We start from the raw sequence: 16503 nt of genomic DNA, 5'->3' as shown, positions 1-16503 counted from the left end.
CACCCCACCAATGCCAAGGCCTGTACAGGCACAGTGTGACTTGGAGGAGGAACTACCTGAGCTGGGCCCAGTAGGCGAAAGGGCCATGCACAGTATGACCTGCCCTTGGCAAAGAGGCAACACATGGCATATGCACTGACACAGTAGGTACCCAGGGATTTCACCCTCCCTGACTCGCACAGTCAGTACAATGGATGCCAAACATGACACTACTTGTGCTCAGCCATGTATAGGAAGTGCACTGTGTGCATCCGACATAGGCAGCCCTCCAGCACCGTCCTCAGGTCTGGAACACCTCCAAGGTAAGTCATTTGACCTAACAATTGGCAGTTGTATTAGAATGTGTATTTACCCATTGCTATGGTATGGATGTGAGCATACAAAGGAATTTGGTGGCTGACTATTAGGGCAACAGACAGTACACGTCCATAGTGGCACCATGACATCTGTAGCACATACCGGGGTCACAATAGTAGCCAGTAGTACACAGGGTGTACTAACCCACTGCAGGTTATGGGCTGAACATCATGTGTATCCATACAGCCCACACAAGTCTCATACAGCTGGACAGCTGTAGACCAATACAGACAAATGCTATACAATGGCCTCTGGATATGCCCAATGAATGACCCCAACCCCCACAGACACACACGGACTACAGCAGGCCAGGCAGTTGGATGTAGGTTGTGAAGGCTAGGAGGTCTGACACCACTATTATTTATTTATTTATTTATTTATTTATTTATTTATTTATATTTGTTGACCGGGAGTGTCCGACTGGACATAGGTCCATTTTCAGTGGAGGCCCGGGGAGAAAAGCTCCACAGTTAAAATAAACAGACAGTAGTTACATTGGATTACATGGTGATTAACAATTTACATAGCAATTACTTACAACATATTTACAGATGAAGAACATAGTACATCAGTAGACAACTAGAATCTTTATCTGTGAAGTACATAGCAGACATTAACAAATGTTAAAATAAGAAGTTCCTGCTGTATAAGTACTAGGCTTATGAGCATCTGAGCTTGCTATAATCAAGGTAGTTAGTGGAGTGGAAAGAAAGATAGTGGTTGGATGGGGTGGGTGATATTAGAGTGGGAGTTGCAAGGGCATAGCCAGCATGTTTTTAGGTGCGCTTTTAGTAAAGTTTTGAAGTGGGTGCATGATGGTACGGAGGTAATTGTGGGTGGGAGGGAGCTCCATAATTTAGCTATGGTGCAAGAGAATAGTGCTTCACCAGCAGAGTTATTGGCTTTAGTGATCTTGAAGTGATTTTTGTTGCTGGATCTTAGTGGTCTGGTGGTGCAATAGGGTTGGAGTAGATTCTGGAGGGATGGGACAAATAGTGGATGGTTTACTAGTTTGTGGGCGAGTGAGCATTGATACCATTGAAGGAGGTGAGGGAGTTCAAGCCAGCCCAGCTCAGCAAGTGAGAGACAGTGGCGACTACGGTAGGATGCCCCTGTGGCAAATTAGGCAATTTTGTTGTAGCAGGTCTCTGGCTTGTTTAGATTGCATTGCCTTAGGTTGGTATATATTGGAGAGACATAAATAAGGGTGGAGATAAGGTAGGAATTTGCTATTGAAATCTTTGCTGCTTTGGTGAGAAGATGCTTATTTCTGTATAATGCTCCTAGTTTTTTGTGGACTTTTTTTATGGTCATGGATATGTGAATGTCAAATTTTAGTTTATTGTCTATTTCCACTCCTAGCAATTTGGTGTGTTCAGTTGGGTATATAGTGGTGTTGTCTTTTACTGTGATGTTAAAGTGAGAGTTGTTTTGAGTATGTTTGGTGGGTTGGAAGATTAGTAGTTTAGTTTTGTTTGGGTTGAGTATTAATTGGGCATCGGATAACCAAGTTTCAACAGAGGAAAAGGCTTCCTGTGTGATATTTTGCAGTTTGGCTAGGGACTGGGCTGAGCAGATGATGGTTGAGTCATCTCTGTATTGTATGAGTGTGCCATGTGTGGTGGCAGAGGCTAGATTATTTGTGAAAACAGAGAAGAGTAGGGGTCCATGGATGGATCATTGGGGAACCCCTATGGAGACAGGTAGTTGGGGAGATATGTCATTCTGCCATACAACGGATATTTGGCGGTCAGACAGGTAACTCTGAAACCAGTTGGTGACTGATTGAGAGAAGGATAGGTTATTGAGGACAGAGATAAGTTGTTTGTGTGGGACCATGTCAAATGCTTTAGATAGGTCTAGGAAAGTAGCAGAGGAGAGATAGCCATTGTGCTATGCTTGTAATTAAAGCTAGGATCTGACGTACACTGGTATGCCTCCAACCAGCAATTTAGGTAGGTCCACACAATGAAATGGAGTACCTGGCATACCAGTACAATAGTGGCAAATGTGTACAACTGTCAGCTGTGCCCCCCTTCCAACGTACACATGTGAGAGTCATGTGCGCCTCCCCCAGTGCTGTGTAGGACTGTGGATCCAGTTGGATGTCCCCCCACGCTGTGCAGAAATGTAGCAACTGTCAATGCCACATAACCATTAGCTACCCTGCAGACACAGCATGCCACCTGTCAGTGTACAACGCAGGGGTCGGCACCACAGTACTGATTATCTGGACATGTGACACATGCGATCCAGTTGACCATACTTGGCATGCTCAAACACATGAAGGTATGACGGTAATGTCAGTCGACAACATGCGTAACAGTCATACTGGGCATGCTCACACACTGAAACACAGGACGGCCAGGTCTGCAAACACCAGTGGTCCGGACATATCTGCCAGTACATTCCTATACTGTTGGATGACTGTGCTGTATGGTATGTGTGTGGTACTGTCTATTGTCTGTACATATGCCATGGTGTATTGGTAATTCACATGAGCTGTGTGCGCAGGGTATTGCTACCAACATGTGCAAAGGACGGTTCTTTGTTTGCGGTCAGAATGACGCCTTCGGATACGGGGTATCCGGGTAAGGCACATTCCAGCAGGTGGTAGCGGTTGTGCGTGGGTTTGCATGATGTTAAGCACTACTGACCTCTTGTTACAGCTCCTTATACTCGTTTAGACTCCACATTTCTTTAACAGTGCACTACTGGCATACTGGTAGACAAACACTCTTACACCCGCTCGCTCATCGACATTTGTGCTTACATTTGTCACTCACGCTGGGTGGGCGCGATCCTTTGTGATGCCTGTTACATCGGACTGCATGATTGCAGTATCGGATATGTCTAACCATTAGGCAATGGCAGGCATTCGACTGTATGGACTCAGCGGCCTGTCCAGTGACATAGTCATATTATATGCGTGTTCCTCGTACAATCTGCTCCCATCTGGCTGATACATGGGAACCGATACTCTGCAATGCTGACATGTGAATGTTATTTCGGTAATGCAGCTCTCTGCCGGGTCATGCTATGCATACCTAATGTAGGTTTTCCACCTTTTAGATTGGACGACGGGAGACTCTAGGAGTAACACCTTTCCCACTTTGCATGGGACAGTCCCTCATTAGGCATATGAGTCATGTGACAATACTCTAGCCATTGCAACTGTCCTGATTAGAGGACATTCTTATATTCTACGTGTCTGTAATAGTTGCATGTAATGGTTATTGTATAGATGACACGTCAATATGTTATGTGAAGTAGCATAAGCAACTTGACTGCTGCTAGACTAAGCTTTGATTTGTGCTAATATGTATATTTCTGTACTATGCATGGCTGTAGGTATGTTCTGCCCTGGTACGTCTGACATTTCTACAGAGCAGGTCCCACTTTGGCCATGTGGAATGGTGGCAGCAATATAGGACCTACATGTAGAGCTATCACATTTGGCAAGGCAACACATACCCACAGCCAGTAGTAAACTGACTACTTCAGCGGTTTGCATACGTTAAGGTTATTCTTGTAGCATTATAGTTGCTAATACTGTTTCCTATAACATGTAGCTGTTTCTGATACAACAAAATCATTTTATGACACCACTGCACACAATATATGACCTCCTTTCCCGAAATCACAGGCCATGTGCCATAACATTCATTTTGCAGGACACAACTGCTCAGAGTGGTGTGCCCCTCACAGAGGTGAACAGGTGGTAATCCAAATCTATTATGCTATCATCTACCTAAGGTGGTCAGCGGAATATGCGCTTTCCGTCACTAGCAGACCTCACATACCAATGGGGGAGAATGAACACTGTATCAGGGACACTGCATAACACCCTGAGGGACACATTTAGATGATTGGTTCTATTAACCAGACACATTGACAGTCACAGGGCATATGTATTCATTCACGTTTGTCGAGGTACATGTTGTTTATGACTCATACATGTTGTCATCAGTCATTACCTGTATTCCACCACCTGTCCACCTAATATCACTAGTTCTGGAAGTGTTTAGTTGGACTTTGTTATATTCTGATTCATAAATATGAACGTCCATGCTAATTGGGTACATGGCACTGATATAGTCCCTATGTGTTCCCCCAATGGTTTACAGACTATCCAGTAGATGTGCTGTTCAGGTTTGGGAGGTATAGACGTCTGCTATGTCCACATAGGAATATTAATTACTTCCACTGAGCAAGCCTACTACATCTCTGCCAACCAGTACCTGCACACTTAAGCCCATTATTGCATACCCATGATTCACCTACCTGGCACCCCTCTACAGCACTCATGACAAATAATTACTGTGAGCGCAGCTGGGGTATGAGCACACCCCTACACATTGCCCACTCTCCCCATCTCGGGACACATGTCGTACGTTTTGTCAACCCATGTGTTATTACACTTGCACAACCTACTGTTTCATGTACACTTACATCCCGCTCACATCGATAACCAGGGGTTCACACTTAGAGTGAATTTTTGGTGTCCTGCAAGGGACCCCATTATCTATGTTTAAAGTGTAGACCTTGCAGATCTCTCCCACTGGTACTTTCCTGCTGGTGTTTTGGACAGCAGCAGTGTATTTATCTTTATTGCCTGTCTGTATGTCTGACCAGCCTAGCTGGGCAGTGTGGGAGGTAAACGTTTGTTTATTGGACCTCCCAGTAACATATGCCCGGTCTGAACTTATGTTACCTGTAATTGCTGTAAAGTAACCTAGTTATGTACATGTGTATATCTACAATGACATATATATTTGTTTTGTGTGTATGTGTACATATCAATAACTGTTGTATGTGTATATATATCTATATATATATATATATATATATATATATATATATATATATATATATATATATATATATATATATATATATTTGTGTGTGTGTGTATATATATATATATATATATATATATATATATATATATACACATCTGTGTGTCCGTTAACCAATAAATTTCCCAGACATACCCACTTACATATGCGTATTGGGTTTTATCTCTGCTTCAACAGCATACTATTGCCTTAGTCATGACACCGACACTTCACTCCGGTTAACTTGTAATCAGTATAAAGCACGTTATACAGTGGACAGATGTCACACTTTTTTCATGTCTGGAGTACCGCTGATAAGTGTGATGTGATACAGTGAAATTTGACCTATTTCTCATCTGCACAACCTATTATTCCTGCTACTGTATTTGTTTCTGTGCACATTCATATTATTTATGTTAATAAATGGAGTGCATGTGTTACAGAGAATGTACAAAAACATATTGATGTCTGCATGTAGATGCGTCTTTCGGCTTTTCCCAGTTAGGGGTCGCCACAGAAGAACTCTGGTCCACTAATGGTTGGCAGATAGGTTTTACGTGCCGAGATGCCAGCCCTGACTCACAACCTTCAATGAAGGTATGCCCATTCACGCATGTCTCCACGCAGAAGATGCTCTAGCTGGGAATCGCACCTACGTACTAGCTGACCTACATGGGCCGCTCCATTGCAACTGGCGCAACCAACCCTGGCACTCCTGTGTCCATAATCGCATAGCCATAGTTTCTCCAGCCCACCCATGTTGAGTTTCCACGCATAACAGCCATTATCCACCTGATATCACAGCCATGACACACCTTTACACATTGCCCTCTCCAGAGCGTTGGGGCCCTACACACATTTTGTACCACCTCGTGTATTCACAGGGTCTCCCTCCATTTATATTTGCACATACGTGCCTTTCCTGGTGTTATGGATTACGAACATTTTGTGGGTTACAAGTGTAGGTGGTCACAACATGAACTACATTCCGTCTGTATGTAATGTTGATGTAGCACTTCAACGATATTATGGCCACTGGTACAACCCTGCCTCTGGTGTGAATAGTGGTGCTCTACTCATACTTGTGCAGCTTTATCTGACATACGCTGCAAGCACTGTATAATACCTTAGTTGCTCTAGATTCCCTTCACAACCCTTATGTATGCTTTCGGCGTTCATTCTACATATATATATATATATATATATATATATATATATATATATATATTTAGATATATATATATATATATATATATATATATATATATATATATATATATATAAAATTGCATATTTATTTTATGTCTGTGGATATTTATCTATACACACATCTATCTACAAAAGTTACATCTGTACAAAACAACATGCATTTGCTATGCTGGGAGCTGCTTACACCCGCGCAGGTGCACTTGCATCTCCTTATTGTGAGTTACATATGTTTACTGCCACTTCTTTGTGCTTACATGTGCCGTATTCCTTATGACAGTACCACTTTGATTGATGGAATCTTGTTAACGGCCCCATGTGAAACACGCCTTCACCTTTACATGTTTAAATGTTGGCTTTACAGCACAGAGGCATTCATTACACAAAAAATGATATGTGCTATAGTCGTACTTGATCCGGGAATGCCTTTACGTTAGGCGGATGCTCTAACCACTACACTATTGGTGTTATGCCTCATTTATATGTATACCCATGGTTCATAGCTACCCTAACATATGCCTCGCCACTTCACTTACACAGCAGGCATCCATTCTCCTGCTGGGAAAACCGCAGTACTACACATGCAACATTCCCTATTCCCTACTGCTCTGGACCCGTGCTGCATGTTTAGTCACTCCAAGGATATTCAGAACTCCAACGCTTATAGTCCTGGCACATACGTGTGTTTGATTGTCAGGGTGTTCATGTGCTGCTCAGGGTTTAGGCTTGTCCGACTGGTGAATGGAACTGCCTTGTACCTGTTCAAATTTCAGATGTAGCATATGGACAGAGTTGGTCCCGATTTTAACATTCTACCTTTGTTTACAGACGCAGGGGTTTGTGCACCTCTCACCACATTATTAGGTCGGCACTACATAATATAGGGTGGGGGGTGCTTCCACTACATGATACAGGGGGGGGGTTCCACTGGTGTTTCCCTTCACATTTGACTATTTCATTCATTCATTCATATATACGATGAATATTATTCTGGACATTACTTATGAATTCACTACAGGTATGCAATAGTCCTGTCAAAAAATGTGACAGTTGGTTGGTGTACATATGTGTATGGACCTCTGTGATACTGGGGGACTAATTTCCTCAGTGACAGGGACAAGGCAATGACAAATCAGGGACAATCACGGACACTTCTACAATATTAGTACTATTAACTTGGAACATGTTGACAGATTCGTATTACTACTTATTTTCTGTAGTTAAAATCGTCTATTACTCTTAATTCTTGTCATTAGTCATTCTCATTCAACACCTTTCCTCCAAAGGTCTCTGGCTTTGTAAGTGATTAAGAGGCTGGCCTGTTATTGTGTGAATGCTCTGACCATTGGTAGGGTTACCACATTTTCATATGTACAGGATGGGATATATTCTGGAGACACCAGATTGTTTAGGCCAACACATACCCACGGTCAGTGCAGGGTTTAGAAAATTCAATATTTTCCTAGCTGAGAGACTATTCCTTTAGCACTTTAGTTGCTTATTCTGCTTCTTGTACGAATTACGTATTTTATATCCAGACATGACTGCTTTAGGCAACTGTTACATGAAGTATGGTACATAGTTATTTCCTACAATCACAGGACATTTGTCATTGTATCATTCTTGGTCAGGACACACCTACCCAAACAGTGACTGTCCCTCACACAGTGGGTCAGGAGGTACCCTGTTTATATCAGTGCCTTAATCACCCTATTTCCAAGTGCCACTATGCGAATTTGTACAATATATTCTCTCGATTATTCATGTGGGGAGACGTGCGTCACGGGCAGGTGTTTGATCCTGGGTACTAGGTTCTGCATGACCATCTAGGGCTGAACAGTCTCGTGCACCACTACTGCACATTCAACTTGTGTCCAGATGTCTACAGGACTGGACATCGTGTCATGATACCAAGTCTGATGTTTACACAGGTTACTTATCCCATGAGGGATATCCAAAAATTGAACAAGACCAATACCGTTCATTCTTTTGGATTTACGAAAATGGGTTAGGGTTTTACATGCAAGGGATACATAGTTTGCAATCCTGACACTGCCTAGGGTGACACTGCCTACTACATATGAGTAGTGGTCACTATGTGTAGATATGGCTGCACCAAACTAGTAGGCCGAGTATGGCTGGATTTGGTGGATGTTCAGGTATGGGGGCGGGTTGTGTGCTGTGGAGGGGATGATGGGTATTCAATTATGCATCCAGGTGTGTTGCATTTGGATGGGCCAGTTCCATCCAGACCATTCTGTGGGTATGTGCCAGTGACGTTTGTGTACATGTGTATCGCACATTTTAATATTCATATGTTTGTGTGATTGTGTTCTACAGTATGGCCTGTCAGGTTGTATTGCAGATGTGTATAGTTGTTGTTTGTGTTTCTTTCTGATTCACCTGCTGCTCCCTCATACACTTCCAGTTCACCTATTGTGCATCCAACACAGTCTCGCCTTTGTGGGTTATACCATTACCCATCCCCCCCACACACATATTCCTGACACTCCATCCATCTATCCCTTCTTTGGTTGATGGCCCATGACACGGTCAAGGGAACACATTGCATACACTACATATGTCAGGTACCTGTATGGTTGTGTGGACTACCCTGGCATGTTTCACCTTCCATATGCTGTACATCACACACATAGGTACACGCCCATACTTAACTTTCATGACATGGTTGGTACACCCGGGTAATACCCGTACAGCTGTGACACATCCTGACAAGAACGGCTTGGACCGCATATGGGCGGATTTTGGCTGAATGCTCTGACTATTGGTAGGGTTGCCACCGTTTCATATGTCCAGGATGGGATATATTCCGGACACAAATCAGATTTTACAGGACAACACATACCCACGGTCAGTACTACAGATAATACTTTTGTTTTCTGCCTACATGTTAGCTTATTGTTGTAGCAGTTTATATGCTCCTTCTGTTTCGTTTTCTTGCTTATTCTATTTCTTGTTACATGTGGTATGTTACATACGGACATACCTATTGTATGTGACTATTACATGCATTGTGGGATATAATTATGTCATACGGTCGCTGGATATTTACATTTATAATGGTTTTGGTATGGACACAACTGCCCAGCTGTGTACTATCCCTCACAATGTGAGACAGGTGGTAACCCTGACCATTGGGCTAGACGTAGCTATTGGCGGCACGCTAACATGATGCGTTTCACTTCCACTTGGTATAACTATCTACACTGTGTTAGAATACGGGCACACGGTTTTAAATGTCATTTGTTCGAGGGATGGAGACTCGATATTCCCTACTGTACATTTGTGTTTGCTTCTTAATTTTGTGTTTGCAAGAACTGTCTTGCATGCTTTGCATACGTTTCAGTATTCACGGACACTGACAGGTGTGATTACTATTGCAGGCAGATTGTTATATTCAAGCATTTTAGGTTGCACATCGACAGCCGACATTTCCACTCCTCCATGTGGCACTTCGACATGCCCTATGCACTCGAGCTCGTTTCCTTTGCACGTGGCTGTGGCGGCAGCACACCTTCATTAATATGCATTTGGCGCTACTGCGCCATCTACATGTCGCATGGTTGGCGCAAGTCTAACACCAGCCTTGCGCCGAGATTCATGTATCCCGGGCACAGTCTTTCCCTGTATTTTCTCTTTCCCTGCTATTACTGCTGCCTCACTTACAGTATGTTCTAGCATAGTGCTGTCTGGCTGTATTGCCTGTTTTCATACGACCATGCTGTCCAGTGTATGTTTAACAAAAGCGCTAAGCTGATGTTATTAAACTTGGATTTTATACACCTTTGGAATTGCCTATTTATTGAATCCTTGCTGGTTATACCTTGGACTACATGGACCTTGTTTTGATTCTTGATGTAGTGTGGTCACACGGTAGCACACCATTTCATTTGGTTGTTATTTTGCAATATGCTTACATAGTTTGGATGACTTTGCTTCATATTTGTTTACTGAATAAAAGTGCTATATGAATAAGATTGTTTCCAGTGTGACTCAGGTTCTAAAACATGCTTTGGTAAGTGTCTTTGAAGGTACAGATACAGTTTCAAGAAATGCAGCTGCTTCTATTGTGTTGAGAAGGTATGTTTGGTTACATAACCAGAATTTTTTCTGAGAAGTAAAAACTGAGATTTTGAATGACTTTTATGTTCTGACTTTGTATTTATTCCTGCTGTTATTCAGATTCTCAAACAATGGGATTATAGAGGTAAAATGATGAGTTGGGTATCTGGAATGTGTCATATTCCCAAGTTCTCCCCTAACAAGGTGTCCAACTTCATAGGTCAGAGCAAAGAAAAATCCCAGCCTAACAAGAGTCAGGGTACCATGAGGAAATGGAAAGGGATGTTTACAAACCAAATAAAAGGGGTTCCTTTTTCAAAAAGTATCAATCCCCTGCTAAAGAAGGACTGTGCCAAAACTCAGGTATCCTGTCCCTTCCTCACCTTTCTCCTTCCCCACAAGGTTTTGCTCAACTCAGCAGCCTCACCACAAATAGTCTCAGACAAATTGCTGCTAAGTATAATTTAAAGAGGATACTCTTGGCAGTGGAAAGAAAATCCTGCTCCCTTCAGGGGATTCACCCACACCCACCAGGCCAGACATATCTGTTCTCTTTGGTACTCCTTCACAAGTTGCAAGCAGGGGTTATAGAACCAGTTCCTGCACAACATAAAGGAAAAATATTTTGTTGCAGAATCCTTTTGGTACTCAAAAGGGATCTATTCTGGAGACCAGTGTTAGATTTGTCTTATATAAATACCTTTATGAAAGTACCCAAACTCAAAATACTCACCCTGCAGATGGCTCTACCCCCTGTTATGGACCACTGTTTCATTGTGACTTTAGATATGAAAAATGCTTATCACATTCTAATTGCTCCCAACTTTGGGAAATATATAAGACTTGCTGTGTCTGGCTCACAGTATTATTTTTCTTTTGCATTACCCTTTGGTCTATCTAATGTGCCTTGAGTATTCGTGAAATGTCTGGTTCCACTGGTTGCGTACCCTTATTTAGACGACTTGCTAATTTGCGCAGAGTCTGATTCCAGGTGCTTAGAATCATTATAAAAGATCTTGATCATTCTAGCTCACCTCAGCTTCATGTTGAACCTGCAAAGGTCTTGTCTCACACCCTCTCAAAGAACTGTCTTCCTGGGGTGTATGATAGACACAGAAAAAAGAATGGCCTTTCCACCGGAAGACCAAGTCCTGACTTATAAGAACATTTTCAGTGATTTATTTCTTCAAGAAACTGTCTCTGCAAGAGAGTTTCTCCGAATTCTAAGCCTCATGGCATTAGTGATCCTCATAATACAACTGGCCAGACTCCATATGAGAAAGATTCAGTGGTACTTAAAAATTGTTGGTCCCAGTATCTGCTTCCCTTGGAGTTCCAGTTACCAGTGCTGGAATTTTGAAACAAGAGTAACAGTTGTCGAGTGATCAGATGCTAACAGGTTTTCATATGATTTAGACTTGTTAATCATTTTTAGGATTTGATTGGTTAAGTTTTAATTGAATTATTAAATAGTATTGCATTTAAGTGATGAATGATGCTACAGATTTTAAATTCTGATGAAACGTCCATGTTATACATGAAAGCACTCACTTAAGTGTTGTGTTGTTTAATAATAAATCTTATACGTGTGCCATGTCTGATGCCTCTTTTTTGGATTTACACATTCCACCACAGCCTTATCTTCATTGTTAGCATATTGTAAAGTAGTGAACTATTAAAGTACTCTACAGGCAGCTACCTGGCACACTGTTCATACCTTTTCAAATCACTGTAAACTGGATACTTTCTCAAGTTCTAGAGCAGGCTTTGCAAGGATCACTCTTCATTAGCTCCTGGTCCTTATCCTTCCTCCTCCTCCTAGGTAGAGTAAGCTTTGGGGATCTACCCATATGCCACTGAGGCAGTCTGAATGATGAACATAGTACAGTTGTATGAGTCCTGCCCATCTGTAACAGTTGAAGTTTGAGTTTCACACTACCTCAGTGGCAGCACCCACTCACTATCCCCCTTATTTTATATATAGTTTGATGGTATCCAACCTTATTGTGTTGTTGGCTGGCTTTGGTTATTTATGCTGGTGGGTTTTATTTAAGAATTTTTTTTTTATTAATTTCACATATTTACAATATATACAGATGGGAAGAAATCAACATCACATACTGCTACAAGACATTAAGATTCTTGGTATTACAATAGCAACATTCCAAGGCTATCCCAACTACTACAAGCCTTAGTATGATTTATAGATCTTATCCATAGGTAGGTACTAGGCTATCAACCCTAGGGCCTATGTAAGCCTAGCCAACAAGGTCCCTGGTTTTCACCACCCAGGGATGCTATTTACCTGTGCCCCTGTCTAGCAGGGCCACCAATGTGATGCCCAGGGTGAATTTCCTATTGCCCATTCCCTCATCAAGGTTTTTCTTGAAGAGTGCTAGTGACAAATTCTGCTTGACATAGATAGATAGTTTGTTCCAGAGTATGGGTAGTCTCTGGGACAGGAATCTATCCCTCCAGCATGTTATGGTAATTGTGGTGATGAGGTTTAGGTCTCTAGAGTGTGTGGCTCTGAGGGATTGGGATTTCTTTAAGTTTAGCATGTCTAGCAGGTGAGGGTTTCACATAGCTTTGTATGTTAGGCAGAGATCACCTTGGAGTAGGCGATATGCTATGGAGTAAAGCCAGAGTTTTTTGAGGTGGTCAGAGTAGGGTAACTGTTTGAGTCCCATAATCCTATTTGTGAGGTATTTTTGTGACCTTTCTAGCTGTTGCAGATGGGTTGTAAGGTACATTCCAAATGGGGCGTTGTACTCTATACTGGGTCTGATAAGAGCTGAGTAGAGGGGAACAATGGCTTCTTTTTTCCTTTCATGATGAGGTGTGCTACGTAGAAGGATTTCCTGTCTACTGTGGTGATGTGATTATCAAAGGAGAGGCTGCTGTCCACTAGAGTCCCAAGGTCTCTTATCATGCCTTCAGTGTTAAGTGGGCTGCCACCTAAGTGGTAGTCCATGGGTACAGGGTTTTTACCAAAGGGGATGACAATGCATTTTTTGGCGTTGAGCTTGAGGCCATGGCTCTGACACCAGGGATCAGTCTCGGTGAGGCCCTTTTGCAGAATGCCCACATTGTTTGGGGACTCGACTATGGCACCCGATTTGCAGTCATCTGAAAACTTTGTCAGCCAAAGGCTTTCGGTGTTGGCCTGTACTTCAGAGAAGTAGATACCAAACAGGAGGGGACCCAAAGACTGAACCCTGTGGTACTCCACTTGTTACAGGTTTGGAGTCAGATTTGAAGTCCACAATTTTTACAGTGTGGGTTCTGTCTGTGAGGCAGTTGGTGACCCATCTTATGACATATGGATTTATACCCAGCTTTGTGAGTTTATGATACCAGAATTGGGGATGGTGTCGAAAGCCTTGGCGAGGTCGAGATAGGCTGTGTGGACTGCCTTACCCTCATCCATGGCTTTGGTGAGTGTTTCAAAGAAGTCGACCAGGTTCAGGAGATATGATCTGCCCTTCACAAATCCGAATTGGGTGGAGTCCACAGTTGGACGTTAACAATAGCCTTGTTTATGAGTTCCATGATAATATGCTCCATGGCCTTGCAGACCAGGCTTGTCAGGCTAATAGGGCAATAGTTCCCGGGGTCTGTGGTGGCTCCCCCTTTGTGGAGTGGTACAACTGTTGCTGTGCACCATTCAGTGGGTACAAAGCCTGGCAAGAGGCTATGATTGAACATGGTGCTTAGGTGGGGGGCTAGTTCGTTCTGAAGCTCTTGTAGAATGCAGCCAGGGATATTGTCCAGTCCCATGGATGCTGTGTTCTTGGCTATTGATAGCACAGTTTTCATCTGTTCAGTTGTGATTGCAGGGACACTGCATTCTGCCTGTATGGATATGGGCCCTTTAGGAGGTGGGGGGTAAAGTTGGCACTGAACCTATCAGCCAGGATGTTGGCAATATGAGTTGGTTCCATGAATTTTGTGCCATTGTGCTGCAGCTCAGAGCAGATCTGAGTGTTGCCATTGAGATTCTTGACATTCTGACCACTTCTTTTTCAGTTTTACATAGTATTGCTATTACATTTTAAATTTTTTGACTGTAGGAAGTGAATTTGATTTCCAAATTTTTTATAATTTTCTAGCTACTGCCAGGAGACTCCAGAACTTTTTTTTTGTTGTTTGGCTTTTACAGTTTCCAATATACATTAATTTTTCCCACTCCGAAAACATGTGTGCAATCAGCTTTTGCATCTTTACGACATCTCCAACAAACTGAATCAGTAATTTTACTAAACTTATAGATTTTATAGGGAGTAGAAAACATTCTGTATAGATGTGTGCATATATATTTTTCCACATAAACACTTTCCAGTATAAACTTGAAGAAGTTTAACTAACTGATTTAAGTAAAAAAGCTTTACGCTTACCATCTATAGAGTCACTCAATCTACTACTTTTGTTCCAAAATTTTGCATCAAATTTATTATTATTATTATTTATAATTAACTTATATAACTTAGACAAGTTTCCTTTGTAAGTCAATTTACCTTTGATGATAGCATTCATCTATTCATATAATGGAGGAATAGTGTTCTATTCCTTTTCACTCATATTATTTACAAATTCATTTAATTTCTTACTGATGGATAATATTAACTGGTTAACAGATTCATCCAACTTACAAATATTCTGGCAACTTAGCTTTTCCTTTTTTCAAAGCAATCAGGCCATGATACTAATCAATTTGTTATTGGTAAATTCATTTTAATATTGTTCTGAGTTTCTGAGTTTCCTTAAATCTAGAGGTGTGTGCAATGAAAAAGCACAAAATGTATCCTTTTGATATTAATGGAGTTTTAAAACCATATTTCTTAAGAATTGATGTTTTATATATATATATATATATATATATATATATATATATATATATATATAGACAGAGAGAGAGAGAGAGAGTCTAAAGATTTAAATTAATTCCCTTCTAAGGTAAATTTTATTAACCAGATGAAAGGATTGCTACATATTTCTAATTTATCATATTTGATCAACTTATAGGAATTTAGTAAAATCTGTTCCTGAATGGTTTTCCATTGACTAAGTGTAAGTTGTGTCTATCCAGAGTATACTAGACCTAATATTGGCAGTAATATAATAAGATTCTACATCTGGGAAGATAAAGTACAGTTTTGTACCTACCATAAATGTAGATGTTCGAAGATCCACATTGCTGCAGTCCTTACATATGGGTAGTCCGCTGTCCTCGGTCGGCCCGAATACCAAAGTATTAGGCTGACGTCGGTCAAGGCGCTTAAAACTGACATCAGGACGTCAGGGTACAAAAGCGCATGACCAACGTCATTTCCTCAGTCTTTTCTTGCCCCAGATGTCAGAAGGCCCTAACAAGAAAGGCCAAAGCCAAAAACCAGCAAAACCTAACCAACCACCCGTGCACTAACCATATTTACACTATGTACAACACAAACCACACCACCACCTTCAACAACAGAGGGGAAGGAGGGAGGGTAAATTGGACTGCAGCAATGTGGATCTTCGAACATCTACATTTATGGTAGGTACAAAACTGTACTATGTTCTTCATCTCACATTGCTGCAGTCCTTACATATGGGTAGAATCCCAAAGCAGAGGTAAGGGAGGATGGCAAAACTATAAGGAATTAGGAGCTGCCAACATGCCTTGCAAAATTGCAGTTGCAAATCCAGCCCTAGATTTAGAGTAAAGTGGAAGATGGTAATGCTTAGAGAAAGTATGCACTGAACTCCAAGTAGCTGCTTCCAAAATATCTTTAGTAGCCACCCCCCTTAAAAAGGCTGTAGAAGTGGCAGTAGCCCTAGTGGAATGAGGCCTAATCCCAGCTGGAATCTCCTTACCATGATGGGAATAACAGAAAGCAATACAAAACCCAATCCACTTAGAAATAGTTTGTTTTGAAACAGGTTTGCCCTGAGAACCCAAAGCAAAAGAAACAAACAACTGCTGAGACTGCCTGAACCCTTTAGTTCTGCTCAAATAATATCACAACTGTCTGTG

Source organism: Protopterus annectens, chromosome 13.part0 (assembly GCF_019279795.1).
Source record: "Protopterus annectens isolate FY-2018-M chromosome 13.part0, PAN1.0, whole genome shotgun sequence".
Taxonomy (NCBI): Eukaryota; Metazoa; Chordata; order Ceratodontiformes; family Protopteridae; genus Protopterus; species Protopterus annectens.
Note: the sequence above shows the minus strand (reverse complement) of the source record.